The sequence below is a fragment of the Ailuropoda melanoleuca genome, chromosome 16, assembly GCF_002007445.2.
Source record: "Ailuropoda melanoleuca isolate Jingjing chromosome 16, ASM200744v2, whole genome shotgun sequence".
NCBI classification, from domain to species: Eukaryota; Metazoa; Chordata; class Mammalia; order Carnivora; family Ursidae; genus Ailuropoda; species Ailuropoda melanoleuca.
In genome coordinates this window covers 64308129-64327942 of record NC_048233.1, presented here as the reverse complement: position 1 = coordinate 64327942, position 19814 = coordinate 64308129, and positions in this window count along the sequence as shown.

Genomic DNA, 19814 nt, shown 5'->3' with positions numbered 1-19814 from the left:
ATTAAAAATGAAGATTCACGGGTTCTGCCTCGGACAGAGTGAATCCAAAACTTTGGAGAAAGGGCTCAGCAATCTGGGCTTTAACATGCCCTAAAGATGATTCTGACTCACACTCAAGTTTGAGAATGGCTATTCTCAAACATTCCACAGTAAGACAGATCATGAGCTCTTAGGTTGTTAATAGTTAATATTAGACATAAAGGTTAATCAGTAACTTTTCCACACGTAGACAAGCACTGTCTACTCATGGTCCCTAAACTGAAAAGTTATACATAATTTTGTCACTCAGCTAACAACTGTCGTCTACCTGATCGATTATAATGAAATCCACCATTTTTAACCATATCGACCTTCATTATAATAACAATAATAATATATATCAGCCATGTCTCTATCTTGTGGACAGTTAATTTTTTTATTTTTTTTAAGTTTATTTGACAGAGAGCGCACAAGCAGGGGGAGCAGCAGAGGGAGAGGGAGAAGCAGACACCCCGCTGAGCAGGGAGCCCAANAATTTTTTTTAAGTTTATTTGACAGAGAGAGAGCGCACAAGCAGGGGGAGCAGCAGAGGGAGAGGGAGAAGCAGACACCCCGCTGAGCAGGGAGCCCAAAGTGGGGCTGGATCCCAGGACCCCGGGATCACGACCTGAGCCGAAGACAGACCCCTTAACCAACTGAACCACCCAGGTGCCCCATCTTGTGGGCAGTTATTAGGGCACAATAAAAATGACTCTTGCTTTGGAAATGTAAACTTTATTCTTAACCCCCATTGTAGTACAACACAAGATTCAAACCCCAGCCAATAGCTTCGCCATCCTCAATAAAGCAACAACGCATACTTTCCATGTGTCGATGGCACAATCTTGCAGAACTGTGAATGCACAGGCAGAGTCTTTGTGGCAAGTCACCCCAAGGGCCCAAATGTCTAACCCACAGTGGACTTGAGAGGAGAAACACGTAGAGAGACCTCATGAGGGACCAGCTCCTGGAGCCTACCTGTGGTCCTTGCCTGACTGTGTAACCCGTGTGCCCTAGACTCAGAGTCAGGAGAACCGAACACCTGCTCCCTTCCCTGGTCTGTGCCTTCATTCAGCCGTTCGCAGGAATATTTTGCTTCCTCTCACCTCATTAATGTCTTATGTCCTGAGCCAGCTTCCTTTTATTGCTGTCTCTAATAGAACCACTGCTTCTCAGGGAATCCTGGCATCCTACAAAGTTAAAATAGAGCAGTGACTAGGAGCTTTATCATCTGAGGACTAGGATTTGAATTGCAGTGACATGACTTTATTTCCCTAACAAACACTTTCATACCACTTACCATGTGCCAGGCACTATTCTAGGTGCTTTACAAATATTAACTCTTTTAATCCACACAACAGCCCTATGTGGCAGTTTCTATTATCACCTACATTTTACTGCCAGGGAAACCGAAGCATAGACAGGTTTAGTAACTTGCCCGCAGTCCGACTGCTAATAAATGATGGGAGTAGGTTGCAACCGAGGATTGCCACCCTGTGCGCTGCTGCCTCTTTCTTAGGCTCACCTCCCTGAACCTTAAGTTTCTCACTTGCACAATAGGGAAAATTAATACCTTTCTCCCTGGGCTATTTGAAAGTATTTGAGTTCAGTCTAGCTAGAAATGTAACCAAAGCACAATAGTACAAGGTTAGCACCATAATAAAGATACGTAAAAAATGCTACGGAAACATAGACAGGGAAACAATTAAATCAGCCCAGGGGTGGCGATCTGGAGTCGAGAGGAAATCACATTTGAAATGACCCTGGATCAGGAAGGCGGTGACAAGGCAAGACCAAAGACTCAGAGACCTTGACCTTGCAGGGCAAGTAGGCAGGTAAGCCCCGAGTTTTCATGGTGGCGGTAGGCTTTGTCTGGAGATGGACTGGGGCCCAGGGGGAAATAAATAGAAGAGATGAGTTTTTTTGCAATTTTGAGAACGAGTGGCAAATCAAAATCAAAACCAAGGAACCTGGGGGGGGAGGGGAAGGAGGGAGGGAGCAAGATGGGCCTGGAACATCTCATTATGCCAGAAAGCAAGGAAGTACTAAAAAAAGGGGGAGGCTGGATATAGGAATGTCACAAGCACGAAGAAGCCAGGTGGAAGCAGCTATCAGTGGCCAAATCTGGGACAATTTGACTAACAAAATAATTAAGGACAGTAATGAGTTATAAACCACTGGGGAGAAAAAAAGAATCTGTGAGTTCATACCAATAGTAAGTAAATAGAGAAAAGGGGAGACTTGCTCACAGCAGAATCTTGAGTGCCAGCTAGTAAATGTGAAGACTATATGGGAGTTGGAAGGTTCAAACAAGAATCACTAATAGTTGCTGAATTTCATCAGAGAAAGAGCAGGATATTTGCATGGTCCTGAAGTGCCTTCCCATATATTGTTTATTAGTTGCAAGGAGAAAAACCAGTAATAACGCAGTGGAGAAATTGGGTAACATCTTGACCAGGTGATCAGTGAGGGGTGGATGGACAATGTGCCTCCAGATGTGATTCTCAGTAAGGGACACAACATCACTCATTTTAGTATTCCGATCAAGAATGCGTAACCTGAATTAAATTATGAGACACATTATCAGACAAACTCAAACAATGAATTTTTTTAAAAGATGGGGGAAGAAAGGGGCGCCTGGGTGACTCAGTCGGTTAAGCATTGGACTCCTGACTGCAGCTCAAGTCTTGACCTCAGGGTTGTGAGAGGGAGCCAGCTCCGCGCTCAGCATGGAGTCTGCTTAAGAGTCTCTTCCTCTTGGGGCGCCTGGGTGGCTCGGTCGTTAAGTGTCTGCCTTTGGCTCAGTGCGTGATTNTTATCAGACAAACTCAAACAATGAATTTTTTTAAAAGATGGGGGAAGAAAGGGGCGCCTGGGTGACTCAGTCAGTTAAGCATTGGACTCCTGACTGCAGCTCAAGTCTTGACCTCAGGGTTGTGAGAGGGAGCCAGCTCCGTGCTCAGCATGGAGCCTGCTTAAGAGTCTCTTCCTCTTGGGGCGCCTGGGTGGCTCGGTCGTTAAGTGTCTGCCTTTGGCTCAGTGTGTGATTCTGGCATTCTGGGATCGAGCCCCACATCAGGCTTCTCCGCTGGGAGCCTGCTCTTCCTCTCCCACTCCCCCTGCTTGTGTTCCCTCTCTCGCTGGCTGTCTCTCTCTCTCTGTCAAATAAAGTCTTTTTAAAAAGAAAAATGAGTCTCTCCCGCTCCCTCTGCTCCTCCCCCCTTGCTCACGCTTGCTCTCTCTCTCTCTCTAAAAAAAGGTGGGCGCAGAGGTGGACTCTATCCTCAAAAATGCCAATGTCATAAAAGACAAAGAAAGGGTGTAGCAATGTCCCAGATTCAAGAAGGCTAAGGACACCTGACAAGTAATCTGATACGTGGCCCTTTACTGAATCCAGTCCTAGAGGGAAAAAACACTGTGAAGGACATCATTGGGTCAATTGATAAAAATTGGAATATGAAAGTGTAGGGTTAGTTCGAAGTATTGCACAAATATTAAATTTACTCATGTGATAATTATACTGTGGGTATGTAAAAGAATATCCCTACTACTAGGAAATACACACTGAAATGTTTAGGGGTAAAGGGTAATGATGTAACTTATTCTCAAGTGATTGAGAAAAATATATATGTGCATATTGGGGGGGTGAATAAATAGTAAAGCAAATGGGGAGAAATGTTAACAGGCAAATATACATAAAAGATATACACGCATAGTATTTTTGCAACTTTTCTATAAGTTTTATATTATGTACAAATAAAAAGTTTTTTAAAAAACTCGGGAATTTAACCTTTATTTGTTTCGGGCTTTTGGTTCAATTAGGAGAAGAATAGGAGAGATAAAGAGAGGAAAAAGAGATTTTAAAGTCAGTGATATACTATACCCATTTGTCACAATTTTAATGTACTTTTGACCTTAGAAATAAAGGTCGTGTGTCTCAAGCAAGCAATGACCCCAAACACACATACAGCGTGAATGATATGTGTAGAAGGATTCGCTTCACGCCAATTTCCGAAACAGGTTATTTTTCAACCTTCTGAAATGAGCTTACTACATATTCTGCATTTCCTTTATAATTAGGATCAAGATTTAATCACCTGGCTCTGAACTGTGTGTATGATAGGACCAGGAAGCTAAGCTATAATGTTTTGTACACAGATCTAAGAATTGAGTTAAAAGAAGTTTCAAAGCAGTGAGGTCACTTCCATTCTCTCCCCGTAGCTATGCATTAATTCTCCCATAAAATCATCATTTCTCTGAGTTAATAGAATCTTTGAAGCTAAATCGAGTCAGTTTCCATTGTCACATTGTGGAGCTTTTGAACTGCGCTCGCTGAATTATCCTATTTGATGGCTACCTTGAAAATGGCTTTGTGGGGATCCTAAGAAAACCCCCAGCAGCAGCTTCTGTGTGTCCCAGCCTTTCCACCCCACCCCATTCATCTCATTACTTAATGGCAGCTCAAGGCAAATAAATGCCCACCCCTTAGATATACAGTAGGTAAAACAGATATCAAGGTAATATAATGTGATAGAAAGAACACAGAAATGGACACTAAAAATCTGATTTTGCCTCTAATGAAGGGTATGTCTTTAAACAGACCTCAGTTTCCTCATTTGCACAACGAGGGACTTACTGTAGATTATCTCTCGGAAGCCGCTACTCAAAATGTGATTTACAGACTGTTAAGTATGGACATCGGGATTAAGGGTTAGAATAGCCAGTCTCCAAAATGCCCCCCCAATGACTCTCGCTTATGTTGTCTCATTCTACATCAAGTAGGGCTAACCTGTCTAACCAACAGGATGTTGCAGAAATGACAGAGTGTGACTTCTGAGGTTACGTCATAAAAGACTTTGTGACTTCTACCATGCAGTCTCTTGGTTCACTTGCTGTGGAGAAAACCAGCTGTGATGCCGTGAAGATGTTCGAATAGTTCCTCAAGGAGGTCCATGTGGTCAGAGACTGAATACTTCACGTTTGGGAACATGTCAAGGATGCCTACTATCATAACTTCTATTCAACATTGTACTGGAGCTTCTAACCAATGATGTGAGGCAAGAGAAAAGAAATAGAAAGCATATAGACCAGAAAAGAAGTAAAATTGTCTTTTCATAAATGGAATGATTGTTTATGTAGAAAATTTGAAGGAGTGTCCAGGAAAAAGAAAAAGGAGGAGGAGGAGGAGAAGAAGAAAGGAAGGAAAAAACCCAACTAGAATTAATAAATTTAGCATGGTAACGGAGTACAAAAATCAACTGTATTTACATACACTAGAGCAATGAGAAATTGACAATAATTTTAAAGACCATTTAAAATAGCATAATAATATGAAACACTTGAGGATAGATTTAACAAAATGTCCGAAACCTACACTCTGAAAACTACCAAACATTGCTGAGAATAATTAAGGAAGACGTAGGTAGATCCAGAGCAATACCATGTTCATGGATCTGAAGATCTAATATTGTTAAGATGTCAACTCTCCCCGAATTGGTGTATACATTCAACACAATCCCAGTCAAGATCCCAGGAAGCTTTTTTTTTTTTTTTAAAGATTTTATTTATTTATTTGACAGAGATAGAGACAGGCAGCGAGAGTGGGAACACAAGCAGGGGGAGTGGGAGAGGAAGAAGCAGGCTCCCAGGAGAGGAGCCTGATGTGGGGCTCGATCCCAGAACACCGGGATCACGCCCTGAGCCGAAGGCAGACGCTTAACCGCTGTGCCACCCAGGCGCCCCCCAGGAAGCTTTTTAGAAGATAGGAATTCCAAAGTAATTCTAAAATTTGCATAAAATGCAAAGGATCTAAATAAAAAACAATTCTGGAAAAAAACAAAACTGGGGACTCACCTACTCATACGTACGTACTCACCAACAGTACGATATTGGTGTAAGGATAGAATGGAACAACGTAGACAGCCCAGAAATAGATATACGTATATGGTCATTTGATTTTTGACAAAATGCCAAGGTGATTCATTAGGGTAATTTAAATGGTGGTGTAATCATTGGAAATCTATATGCAAAAAAGAGAGAGGGAGAGATGTCTCAATCCTTCATGCCATACAAACTCAAAATGAATCATAGACCTAAATGTAACCCATAAAAATAAACAACTTCTATAAGACAACATAAGAGAAAATCTTGCAATCGGGGTGGGCAATGATTACTTAGGTGTAATATAAACAGCATGAATCATAAAATAAAAAATTGATAAATTGAATTTTATCGACATTTTAAAATTTTGCTTTGGTATCCAAAGATACCATTAAGAAATGAAAAGGCAAGGTACAGACTGGGAGAAAAATACTTGCAAAACATGTATATGATAAAGGACTTGTATCCTGAATATATACAGAACTCTTTCAATTCAAAAATACAGGACAACTCAACTAAAACGGGAAAAAGATTTGAATAGACACTCGCTAAAGAAGGTATACAATGGAAGACGACTCAGCAGTAAGTAGTTACTGATACATGCCATGTGAATGGGTCTCAAAAGCGTTTATTTTTTCAAAAGCATTGCTTTAAGTGAGAGAAGGCAAACCCACCAATGTATTGATATACTTTTATACGTTCGTTATCCCTTTGTGACTGTCCAATGTACAAGATAGGGGTGCCTGGATGGCTCAGCCTTCGATTCTTGATTTCCACTCAGGCCATGATCTCAGGTCATCAGATTGAGTCTGCATTAGGCTCGGTGCTCAGCATGGATCTTGTTTGGGATTCTCTCTCTCCCTCTCCACCTCCCCCCTCCCCGCCCCCACTCTCTCTCTCAATAAATAAATAAAATCCTTACAAAAAAAAAAAGAAACAAGGTGTATTTTAAATTATTTCTTCCGATTGTAAAATTGGAACAATAAAATTCTCACCTAGCTACATCACGGGGCTGTGAAAATAAATTAGAACAGTACCTGTCATATAGCAAATGCTACGTAAATGGCTGCAATTATTATTTACATGTTCACATTCTGAGAACTAGTTATTAAATTAATAAACAGTCAAAAGGATAAATTTGCCAAATTCATCTTAAAGGAGTATGATTTTTGTAGGTGTAGGAAATGTGGAGTCAAGATACCTGGGAACGGTCCATCCTCCTATTAGTAATAAGTGGTCAAATGAGGTACTAGGATCCGGACACTGGGCACCTGGATGGCAAGACCAACACTTTCCTATTCTAGATGGAGAAAAGGAAAACCAGAGAAAGAAAGGCTACAATGGCAAATCTGAAATCCTGACCAATAGCTCATGGTCCCTGTCTGGGGTTCCTCTCCAGAATGCTCAGCCATGGGTAAAAAGGCTTTTTTAAAAAGTGCTTCAGAAAAGCCAAAGCCACTACACACAAGAGGCAGTGTGAGCGCTGTATTGGGGCCAATAAAGTCCGAAAGTGCGGGTCGGTTCCCAGAACGGAAACGACAACGGGCACCAGCAAGATGCCTTGTGGTTTGAAAGGTAACGGGCCCCAGCTCACCAGATCTCCTGTGATTCCTGATGGAATCCTCCCAGCTATTATATGTTGGAGAGACACGAACGTGTTCAGCCAACAAAGACAGATTCAAAAGAGGCAGCAGCAAGTTCTGCTCTGCGTTGCAGGGCCACCGATATTCAAATGCGCTCCTCGGAGCTGTGTCATGTCAGCATCATTTTTTTAAAGAGACATATCCGTTTCAGTCAAGGCTTTTATTTCACTTTCCCCATTCTTCAGTGCCTGGACTAGGAAAAGGGGAAAAAAAAAAAAGAATTACCGGCTACATGACTTTTTAACTTAATGCCCTTGAGTAAGGGCAACGGCAACGAGGCGGGACAGTGATTTCAGGGCGGCCCGAGGACGGAGAACAGTTGTTAGAGCAACATCTTCCATGAATATGGGTTGCAGCAGCTGTCTCGGCCATCATTCTGTCAAGGTAATGCCTTGCTTCCCATTGTCATTGTATCTCAGAATCAAATTATTTGAATTCCAGACACATCGACAGCACACTGAAGGGCCCCTGCCAATTTTTGCAGCTCGCTTGGAAAAGAGCATCATGAAGCATTACTCATTTATACGACTCCCAGGCTCCTGTTGTAAATTCAGCGTGCAGGACTGCCTCCAGGTGCGGCCCTTCAGTTTAGCTCTCTAATCCTGCAACCCTTTACCCCAGCTCCCTCCCATCTATGTGTGCCCCCCACCCCCCCCAAAAAAAAATCCCTGGGCGAGGCCGTCTACCTCTTTGAGCTTCTGTTCGTGCAGATGGAGTCCGGGCTGCCAGTGCTGGCCTAGAGACCGAAGCTGGCTCTGTTGCCTGGGTCAGCCCACAGAGCACTGAACTGTCCCCACAGCCACCTTTCAGATAGAATCTGGCTAAAATGAACAACTGTCCTAGAATAGTGAAGGGGCTGATGATGGCCTCATCCTTTGTTGGGATATGAGGGAGCCATTAGCAAGCGTGGGGTTTCTTTTCCCTTAAAGATTTTATTTATTTATTTGTCAGAGAGAGAGAGAGAGCACAAGCAGGGGGAGCGACAGGCAGAGGGAGAAGCAGGCTTCCCGCCGAGCAAGGAGCCCCATGTGGGACTCAATTCCAGGACCCTGGGATCATGACCTGAGCCGAAGGCAGACACTTCACCAATTGAGCCATCCAGGCTTCCCTGTTTTTGAAAATATTTCTTTTTTGACTTAGGAAAAATCTTACAATAGAAATTTAAAAAATATAATTTGTATAATTCTAAATCTTATATATGTTTCATATATGCATGTAGGTAGACCTACGTGTACATAGTTAACTCAAAGAAAAGACATCAAAATTAACAGTGATTATTTTTTTCTTCTTTATCTTTTCCTACATTTTCTAAAAGAAATAGGTATGACTTTTATATTCAGGAAAATAAATGCTGCATATAGAGAACATTTCAATCAAGGGTGTTTTTTAAACAAAAAGACTGTTTCCAAAAGCTTCACTGCACAGTCGGCCTGGAAGCCCCCTGCATGGAAGAGCTGCCAGGAGGGGGCTCTCCAAGCACAAGTCTGGGGTTCTAGGTCAGAAGGTGTGTCCTGCAGGACCAGCAGTGACCGCATTAGTCCCGTCAGATTCTCTCCCTTGAACTGACCCATACAGAGAAAGTAGCAACAGCAGAAGAAGAGAAAGAGGAAGGAGAGAGGCAAAGAATGAGTTACTCGCATGGCTGGAGTGTGGTCGGCTGGAAAGCAAATCGAGAAACTTGATACCCAGAGCTGCCCAAGGCCGAACTAGCTTTCCATTCTAGGATTCTATGCCATGCAGGCTCACAATTCCTATTTTCCCCATGAGGTCTTGGTGGTTGGTCTTCCTGGGTATCTGGGAGACAGACCCATGGCCAAGAATCCTGTTTCCTTAGTATCATGGGTATCCTTACGACCACCTATGTGGAGGCCAGATTATGTTTTGATTCTTTTAATTGCACAAGACCGGAATCTCAGGCTACAAAACCTTGAACCGGGCAAATGGGTTTCGCCTATCATTTTATTCCTTATTAAGTACACCCCCACCTGGTCCTACGGCATTTTGTACAAGTTCGAAAAAGCTACCCCTTCTTCAAGTTCAAAAAAGTTATATTAAGGGGCACCTGCCTGTCTTAGTTGGTAGAGCATGCCACTCTTGATCTCAGGGTCATGAGTTCGATCCCCACGTTGAAGGTAGAGTTAACTTTTTAAAAAAAGTTATATTATTTCTTAACAGTAACAATTATTAAAGAGAAAGTTAGTCTACATAAATTACACAAGTAAATGATTGAAGCTTAAAGTCACTTGGATCTAATAATCTGTCATAAAATAGACATCTTGCCTTGGAAGAAATAACTGTTTTTGACAGTTCTAATGATTATTTTTTATAGCTCATGTTTTATAGAAATGATCAGTTGGGTAGTCATTCTTATGGAATTGTGGACTTCACATTGGTTTTAACACATTTAATTTTGAGATGCCACTTTCTTCACCGATATTGATACTGGCAAAATTAATTGTACCTTGAAATTTTCAGTTATTTGAAAATGGATCCATTAATTATTGCCACAAAACATTGCAATATTTTGGTGGGAGGTAGTAGCTTTTAAAAAGGTAAGTTTAGGTTGTTAGTTTTTATACATTGATGAAAAATGTCTAAAATTCTTTAATAATGCTCATCAGTCAATTTCAATTACACATTTTCACCCAGCTTCGGTACTTCATATTGATAGTAATTCTCCAAATCATAGAAGAAATCTAGACCCTTGCTACTGCAAGCACCTAGGATCAGGGCATCACCAGGAGCTTGTTAAGGACACAGAATCTCAGGTCCTACCCCAAAATTACTGAATCAGAATTTGCATGTTTATAAGATCCCTGGATGGTTTGTATGCACATGAAAATTTGAGAAGTACTGAGCTAGGATTCTGAAAGAAATATGATATTCTTTCAGCTATATAAGCCTTTCTTTTAGATAATGTTTTTGTTACCAATATAAAAAAAAAAAGAAACAGATTTTGGATCATAGGTGGATTGATTGTGGAAATAGCATTTGAAATGAATCTTCCTCCCCTCTCTGATATTTTTACTTTGGAGAAGTTGGGGTCAATGTGAAGAAATTGCAATTTGTTTAGTATCAATAATATCTTTCTGTAATTATCTTTCTGTAAATTAATTTTTCTTGAATGATTTTCTTTGTCCATTATATGCTTTCAAGGCAATGATATTCATTGACTTTGGGTTCCTGGCTAATTCTGCTAATGTAGTAAGTAGTTCCCCTTATCCACAGGGCATATGTTCCAAGACCTCCCAGGGGATGCCTGAAGCCGTGGATAGGACTGAACCCTATATACACTATTTTTTCCTATACATACATGCTTATGATAAAGTTTAATTTATTAATTAATCACAGTTAAGAGATTAATAACAATGACTAATAATAGAACAATTTTAACAATATACTATAATAAAAGTTATAGAACTGTGGTCTCTCTCTCTCTAAACGTCTTAGTATACTGGACTCAACCTTCCGATGATAAAATGCCTAGTGATGAGGTGAAGTGAAGGGAATGATGAAGGCATTGTGGCACATCAGAGTTAGGCTACTGTTGACCTGGTGATGAGTCAGAAGGATCATTTGCTTCCAGATGGCAGTTGACTACGGGTAACTAAAACACAGAAAATAAAACCACGGGTAAGGAGGGACTACTGTAACTTTTTTTTTTTAAAGATTTTTGTTTATTAGAGAGAGAGGCAGCGAGAGAGGGAACACAAGCAGGGGGAGTGGGAGAGGGAAAAGCAGGCTTCCCCCTGAGCAGAGAGCCCCAGGCAGGACTCGATCCCAGAACCCTGGGATCACGACCTGAGCCAAAGGCAGACGCTTAAGGACTGAGCCACCCAGGTGCCCCTACTGTAACATTAATCTTACCTTCACTCCAAATTAGTCCTGAGCAATGCATGTTAAAGAGGATATTTTCAAAAGTACACTTTTGACTTGTATTTTTAGAACCTGTGTTTTTATTCATATCATCAATACCCACTGCATACCCCCTAATTAAGTTTTAGCAGCAAGATGGCATCTGCTCAATTTTCCCATCTCATATTCCACAATGATTGTAAACTTTATGTTCTGTAAATGCATTTTCAATATACTCCAACATTTGGTTGAAGCAAAAAGAGTAGTTATATAATTTCTTGGATGATATAAAAAATTCAGTGCTGTCAAAATAGATTTTTGCTGCATCATTTAATACCACACGTAAAGAGGATGCAAAACAAAAAATCTAGAATGCCCTAGAAAATATCAAGGATTTTCTGTAGCGACCCACTGTGTTCTCTACACATACTTGTGGCATTGCTGTATCCAATTTTTCTTTGGAATCAGGTTTTATAAGTAGTCTTCTGAAAATACGTATATGCTTTCTTTTGTCATCTCGTTACTCTATAACTCCTTTGTCCAAATATTCATATGTTTTCTTTTCTGGAAGTCCACAAACCTAATCACATTATATGTTCTATGTGCCTCATGCCAGGAGCTGTATCTAAAATAATCAAATAATATTTGCATTTCATACCTTTTTCAAAAGTAATTCATTCATTGCATCTACCATAATTTTAATACTTGGTTTTATGTTTCATGCCCTAAAAATGTATAATACGATTCGTTAATCAATGTGCCCTTCTGTTACTAGATTTTGTATCATTTCTGCCAAAGGAAGACAATTCTCATCGTTGTATTTGTAGTTTCCTGGATAATCTTCTCCCTGGTGTTGCCCTGCCAAAAATATGTGCTCTCGATGTGGTTTCTCATTTGCATGATATCTTCGTCAGCATCCCTCTCACTATACTATCTCTCTAATCGTATTTCAACTTTGAATTCTTAACACTATTGTTGAAATGCATTTTACCTTCTGTTCATTAGTAATAGGTGATATACACTGCCAATCCTAGCACACGTTTTCATTCCTCAGTTGATTTTTTTCCCCATCTCTGAAGAATTTGCCATACAGATAAATCACAGAAATCACTGAGATAGAATCATATGGAGTTTTTGATCATTAGTTAGAATTTATAAATAAATAATTTCTGAAAAATTCCTACACGTGCTGATGATAGTTAAATTTGACAAAATGTGTTGAAACTTTGATGAGGGGAGCCTGGGTGGCGCAGCGGTTAAGCGTCTGCCTTCGGCTCAGGGCGTGATCCTGGCGTTATGGGATCGAGCCCCACATCAGGCTTCTCTGCTATGAGCCTGCTTCTTCCTCTCCCACTCCCCCTGCTTGTGTTCCCTCTCTCGCTGGCTGTCTCTATCTCTGTCAAATAAATAAGTAAAATCTTTAAAAAAAATGAAACCTTGATGAAATTTAATGAAAATAAATTTAAATGAAAAATTAAGTTTCTTACACAAGACAGACAAATTTCAACCAGATGGATGTTAATATTCAAATCGTTAAAATATTCAAATTATGTAGCCAGGTACCTGGATAGGCAATATCCAGTTTAATGTTTTCTTTTTCCCTTCCGCTTTTCCCCAAAATTAACCAGCTATGCTTGGCATAAATATTCATGGTAAACTCACATCCTAATCCAGCAGCCTTTGCCCCCACCCCCATCAGTCTTTTCCAAAAATGTATCCAATGATCTAAATTATTGATTGTCATTTTCAATCTGTTTTCTGATTCTGAAACTAATTTTCAAAACTCTTCCATAGCGTCTGAGCAAAAAATCAGCAATGAATATTTTATTTTAGAACTTTTATGTATGTAACATACAAAATACATATCTAACAAGCTGCTAAGTACTGTCAAGTGTTAATATTCTTATTAACAGAATATCCATAACAGTAAGCAATTGCTATTATGTAATTACCAGATCATTAAATAGATATCTCTAATTTATGTGCATTAATTTATTTTGTGGATTATTTGAGCATATGCAGTTTGCTGGTGATTCATATGTAATGAAAGTCCTTGTAGATTTACACTGGGAACTCAGCAATACCTTTTGAGTACAGCAGATAAACAGCAGAGGACGTGATGCAAATGTGAAACATTAAATTAGCCGGTGTGCTAGTAACAATGGGATTTGTTTTTAAACACTCGCCTATCAGCATATCAATTAGAAAGGCATTTTCTTGTTTAGAAGCGGAAACATTTTCGAATGACTTTAGATCTGTTGTTGGTTTTGATTACTGACTCATTTTTCCTTTGTGCACGGAAGCAGAACAAAATACATTAATCCTCTTAAAACAGACACTTTACTGCCATCTGCCGGGAAGTTGTAATAAACATACAAGTCACCAATCTTGGCAATAAGCAATATTAATAAACACACAGAAATTTTCAGAATAATAAAGACGTCTGGTGCGAATGGTGTCCCCTTGGATGAGGAGTATGTGTGTGGTGCCCAATGGTAAGAATCCTACGTGGCTGCCCCAAACCCCAGTCCACCTAGATTTTATTCTTTTTGCTTTCACACTTCTGCCAAAGGAGAAAAATTCCAATTGTAAAAACATTCTTGGGGCCCAAGCTGGTGTTGCTTGTTTGTATTGTGGGCTGAAAACACTGGAAGGGGATACAACTTACAATCTGACTTCTACAGAATGACCACGCACTCCAGCAAGTTAGACTAGGAGTTCAGGGTTTTCGTCACTAGCCCTAGAACAGACGACAGAGTTGTACTTGGTCTCCTTGTGGCTAAAACCATTTGACCCTGTAGGGAGTGGGAGGAGAAGAAGGGCTGAGCCCAGGCAAAACAAAGGGAAAAAACCTCTTCCTAAAATAAGGGATGAGCCAGCAGGATCCCTGAACAAAAGAACTTTAGGTGGGGGTGAGGGTGGGGAGGGAGTTTTACACGTATTAGTTGTAAGTCTTCTGTCCGAACTCACAAGCATCTTGCTAGAAAAGGGTAACAGGACCTCTGGCATGCTTTGCTTAGAAACAATGGTCATGGGGCGCCTGGGTGGAGCAGTCGTTAGGCGTCTGCCTTCGGCTCAGGGCATGATCCCGGCGTTCTGGGACCGAGCCCCACATAGGGCTCCTCTGCTAGGAGCCTGCTTCTTCTTCTCCCACTCCCCCTGCTTGTGTTCCCTCTCTCGCCGGCTCTCTCTGTCAAATAAATAAATAAAATCCTAAAAAAAAACCACAATGGTCATAAATCCATTAATATTTTCTATTCTCCAAAGAAGACAATTGCTAAATGACAAGGTGATAAGAAACTCCCATTACACAATCCTATGCTCTTAAAATAAAATACTGAGTGAGTCTACGTTCCTTGCAACTCAAACAGAAAAATTTAATATTACCAATAACTGATACAAGGCAGCAAGTAGCCCCAGTATCTGACCCATGAGGAGCATTTATATGTTGAATGAGTAAGAAAAGTTCTACTCCAAAATTACCCAAATGGGCCAAGTGAGCACAGAGCGTGCAGAACGGCGGGGGCGGGGGGGGGCATGAGGAAGGATTCCAGGAGGAGGTGATAACTGAGTTGGGTCTTGACAAGGACGCAGATTGTTGGCAGGCAGAGATGAGAGAAAAGGCATTCCAGGTAGAGATTAGAGCAGCAGAGAAGCAGGAACTCAAGGAGGGCATCCAGCCTGGGAGGGGTTGTCAGGAGAGCATGGCGACAGTGTCTAGTGAGGAAGGAGAGTCTGGCAGGGACCACTGGGTCTGGTGACCTCTGAGGGTGGGCGTGAAAGCCAGATTGCAAGGGAGGATTGTGAGTGAGTGGAAGAGGAGGGAGGGGAGGGAATAGACGAGGAAGTTAATTAGGCTACCCTCCTGCCCTTCTTCCGTTAACTTTTTTTTGTACAAATATATATATATAGTACAAATACATACATAGTAAGTATTGTATATGTATACATGCATAAATATGTATATGTATCATATCGTATGTATATGTATATGCATGGACCATGTATAAACATGCATATGTAAAATGTATAAATATTGCATATTTATTGTACAAATACTTATATAGTATGTATATATGTATAGTACAAATATATATACAAATATACATACAAATATATACACAAATATATAGTACAAATAAATATATATTATACTATATATTTATATTTATATTGTACAAATATATATATACTTAGTATAAGTTACTATGCTCTTTTGTATGTATAATACAAATACACAAATATACACAAATACAAATATACATATATATGTATAATACATATACAAATATATATACACAAATACAAATAATACAAATACACAAATATATATATAGTACAAATATATATAGTACAAGTATACATACAAATATATACACAAATATATATATACATTGTACAAATAAATATGTATTATACAACTATGTACAAATATTTATATATATTATACAAATATATATACACTTAGTATAAGATCCTATGCTCTTTTATATGTATAATGTTTATAATAAAATGTTTCCTGCTGTGACATATATCTCATACGTGTTATCTATATACAGCAAAGTGTACATAGGATACAGGTTGGCAAAAAGTTGCTTTCCTGACTCTTAACAGCATAGATGAGTTTTTAGAGTTACTTTTTTTTTTTTAAGAAGTAAAAGGAGATGGTAAAACGAGAGAAATGGGATGGTAGCTTGAGTGGTAGCGTCAATGGAAAGAGATTTTTTTAGACTAAAGGATCATTATCTTGACACCAAGGGGAACCAGGTAAGAGGGAGAGATTCGATATTTCAGAGGAAGAGGGTGCTAATGGACATGAAGGGTGTAAGCTCAAGGTAATGGATGCAGTTGACATTGAAAGTAGAGAAGAAACCTCACCCTGGGGCAGCAAGACAGAAGCAGAGGGGTCAGTGGTTGGGCGTGTGGCCCCGGGGGCCAGGTGTCCTGGTTCCATCTCAGATTTACCATGAACATAGACAGTTAAAAGTTATTCTAGGGGCGCCTGGGTGGCACAGCGGTTAAGCGTCTGCCTTCGGCTCAGGGCGTGATCCCAGCGTTACGGGATCGAGCCCCACATCAGGCTCCTCTGCTATGAGCCTGCTTCTTCCTCTCCCACTCCCCCTGCTTGTGTTCCCTCTCTCGCTGCTGTCTCTATCTCTGTGGAATAAATAAATAAAATCTTTAAAAAAAAAAAGTTATTCTAGCTCCTTTTCTAAACTTGAATCATCAGGATAACGAATATAACAGCAAGAAAATAGCAGTGACCCCCCCTCCATTGGAGTCTAATATACCTAGGACCACCCTGAAATGGGACCTGATTTCAAATCAGCCTCAGCCAAGCTCCCTAGACTTCTATCCTGACATTCACCCTGTGCCATAATCTTACCAGCCCACTTCTGGTTACCCTCAGAATCTCAGGAAGCATTGTGCCAGCCTCTGGAATTCCCAAAGATATTCCAAAGTCAAGTCAGTCTGATGTTCTAAAGATAGAAGCTGAAATCCCAGTACTTAGGGGGACCTTGGCCTCCAGGGCCTCCCTGAAGATTACATTCACTAATGGGTGGTGCTGGAGGGAGAGGACAGCAGAACTCAGTTGGTCCAAAGACAGAACCTATCATCCATGTCGAGATAACCAGAGCAGAATGTGGCCAGCCAATGTATGTTGCCAAACCCCCTTTCCAAGGCCCACACCAACTTCTTCCAGGGGTCATATGTTTCCCATAGAGATAGGATTGGGTTAAGAATATCTTTGACTTCATCAAACAGTCCCTGAACTCTGACCTCCTGCTGGCCCTGATCTTGCCTGAGAAGCTCTCTCCCTAAAGAAACTGGTGTTCTATGGTTAGGAAAGACTTACAGATGAGGCTGGGCACATCTGGGGCTCTAACCCACAAGGAGTGAGAGAACACTGGATAGAAAGTGAACATAAATAGCCGCCTCTGCAACAAAATCAAAGCCAGACTCTCTGAGGTGGGGACTGAGGTACAGACCTGTGGAAGGAAGGCCAGACCACGAGCAGACCCTGGGGGCCAAAGATTCCCCTTCTCTTCGGGTAACCAACCACTTACTGGTTTTCCTGCCACTGATGTTCTGGCTTCATAGGGGCACTGCTCAGCCCTACTGCTTTCTTAATTCCTTGTAAGGCACCTGAGACAAGACTGGAAAGTTCAAACAGGACCTTAGCAAAGGCTGGCATAAAAATATAAACAGGAAGCAATATGGGTTATCGATAGGGCCACAAAGTTACAGAGATCACAGCATCCAGAGAGGAGGTGAAACTTGCTTCAAGATCTCTGGAATCCACATGAAGTTTCTACTGCCTCGGTTAAATCCAAAAGTTAAAGAAGAAACCCAGCAGAGAAAGAGCAGAATGGTGGTTAAGGGGTGAGATCCCAGAGCCAGATGGCCTGGGTTCATCCTCCAGCTCCGACAATTGGGTGACCTTTGGGAAAGATCTAATCCCTGGCAGCCTCAGTTTCCCCATGTTAGAAACAAAGGTGTACTCGTGCCTAGAGCATAGAGTTTTTTATGGGGATTAAGTAAATTAATCTATGTGAAGCACTTAGGACAGTCTTTGTCTCACAGCAGGTATTAAGTAAGCTTGGAATTTTATTATTGTTATTATGGACATGCTCAATGTGATTAAGGGAAGAGAAGAGGTGGAACCCAGCTGGTAGTTAGGCAAGGAGGCAGGAATGAGACCCAGGAGATGGTGGCTACCAGGAATGATGGAGGAATGAGAGAAAAATGAAATCCAGGGTGGGATGGGTTGGGGGGGTAGTAGAGGAGACATTCTGGTAAGTAAGGCTGAGATGGGAAACCCAGCAAGAGACCCACGCTTTCCAGAGCTTGGCTGTCCTCTAGACTCGCCATCCTTCCCAATGGGTAAGAAATCCTGGGGGCAAAAGAGTGAGCTCCCCTAGCCTGTGTCCTCCCTTCTGGCTGCTTAGACTCTGGAATTCCCTGTCCAAACTGCAGTAACCTATTGCCAGGCTCTGCCTTCTTCTAGCCACATCGTCTCCAGGATACAGACTCCCCCCAGGTGAGCACAGCCCTAGGCTCACAGGTGGCCTAGGGGCAGCTATTTGCAAGAGGGTATGGACCAAGCTTTAACGCGGGGGCTGAGGTGTCTGTCGTGTGTGCGCTTGGGGGGCCCTTATGGTGGTGGATGAAGCTGGGGGCAGGGTGAGGTGTCCCTGAGGAAGGGAGGGGTCTCGCAGTGCGGGGAGAATGTCCCTTGTCCTTCCTCTGAGGTCTTTCTGATAACCTTCGCGCTGACGGAGAGCCGGTGCTTGTTCCCTGTCAATGCGCCCCGTCGGACGCGTCCTGAATCACTCAGACCAGTGGCGCCACGAAACCCGGCCGGGGTCTTTCTGTAGAGCTGGGAAACTAAGGGAAATGACAGCGGGGAAACCAGAATCCAAGCACACCTGATTTCCGGGGCGCAGTTTCTCCCGGCGGCTCCGGTTTGCGCGCAGGTGTCTGCGGGGCGGGGCGTCAAGGCATCCGGGCGGGGGGGTTGGCGGGGGAGGCCGGAGCCCCCTTTGCAGCACCCACCCCACCCCCGCGTCGGAAGGCCAGGCCGCCGCCTCCCACCTGGGAAAACTCCCAGCTTCGCGGTTTCCTGCGGTGAGCCGCGCGGATCAGCTAGGACGCCCCGGAGGTAAGGCAGCCCCGCGCCGGGCTCTTGGGGGTGCGCGGTGGGGACTCCTGCCTGCGGCCGTGGCACTGCAGGCTCCCCGCAGCGGCCCTGCGGGGGGGCCGGGAGGCGCCGGCGCCCTGCGCCCTGGACTGCGGCCCCCTCGGCGGCCCCCGGCGGGCAGCCGGCCCTGGACCAGCCGAGACGGCGCTGGGTGTCCGAGCGCGGCCAGCGCCACCTGCCGGACGTCGCTCGTCCCTTAGTCTCGGCGAAAGGGAGAAAGAAACAGGGACCGGAGGGCTCAGGGTGGGGGCAGCGACAAGGGAGCCTGGCTTGTCATCTGAGAGGGCCCCGGGAGAGGGGTGGTGATATCACACGGTCCCCAGGAGCCAGGACTCAAGCCCGGGGAGCAGCTCCTCCTCTTTCCCTCCCCTTGTCGCCCGGGCGGCGCGCTCCGGGTGCTTTTCGGACGCCTGTCCAGTACCTCGCCGGATCCCAGAGACCGGGGTTCGCCTGGGGTCTGCTTGGGGATCCCCCAACCGGAGGGGAGGCTGTTGAGGTTGTAGCTGAAGTCTCTGAGCCCTGGTTTGATAATGATGATGGAAAAGATGATTAATAATAGTTATTAATAATAGTTCAGAACAGCTCCACTTTATAGAGGACTTACTGTGAGCAGATGGTCATGTCAAGCCCTTACCAAACGCGAACACTTATCTTCTCCCTGAACCCGTAAAATATCCCTGTAAGATTTATTCTGGGACTTTGAGAATTTTTTATTA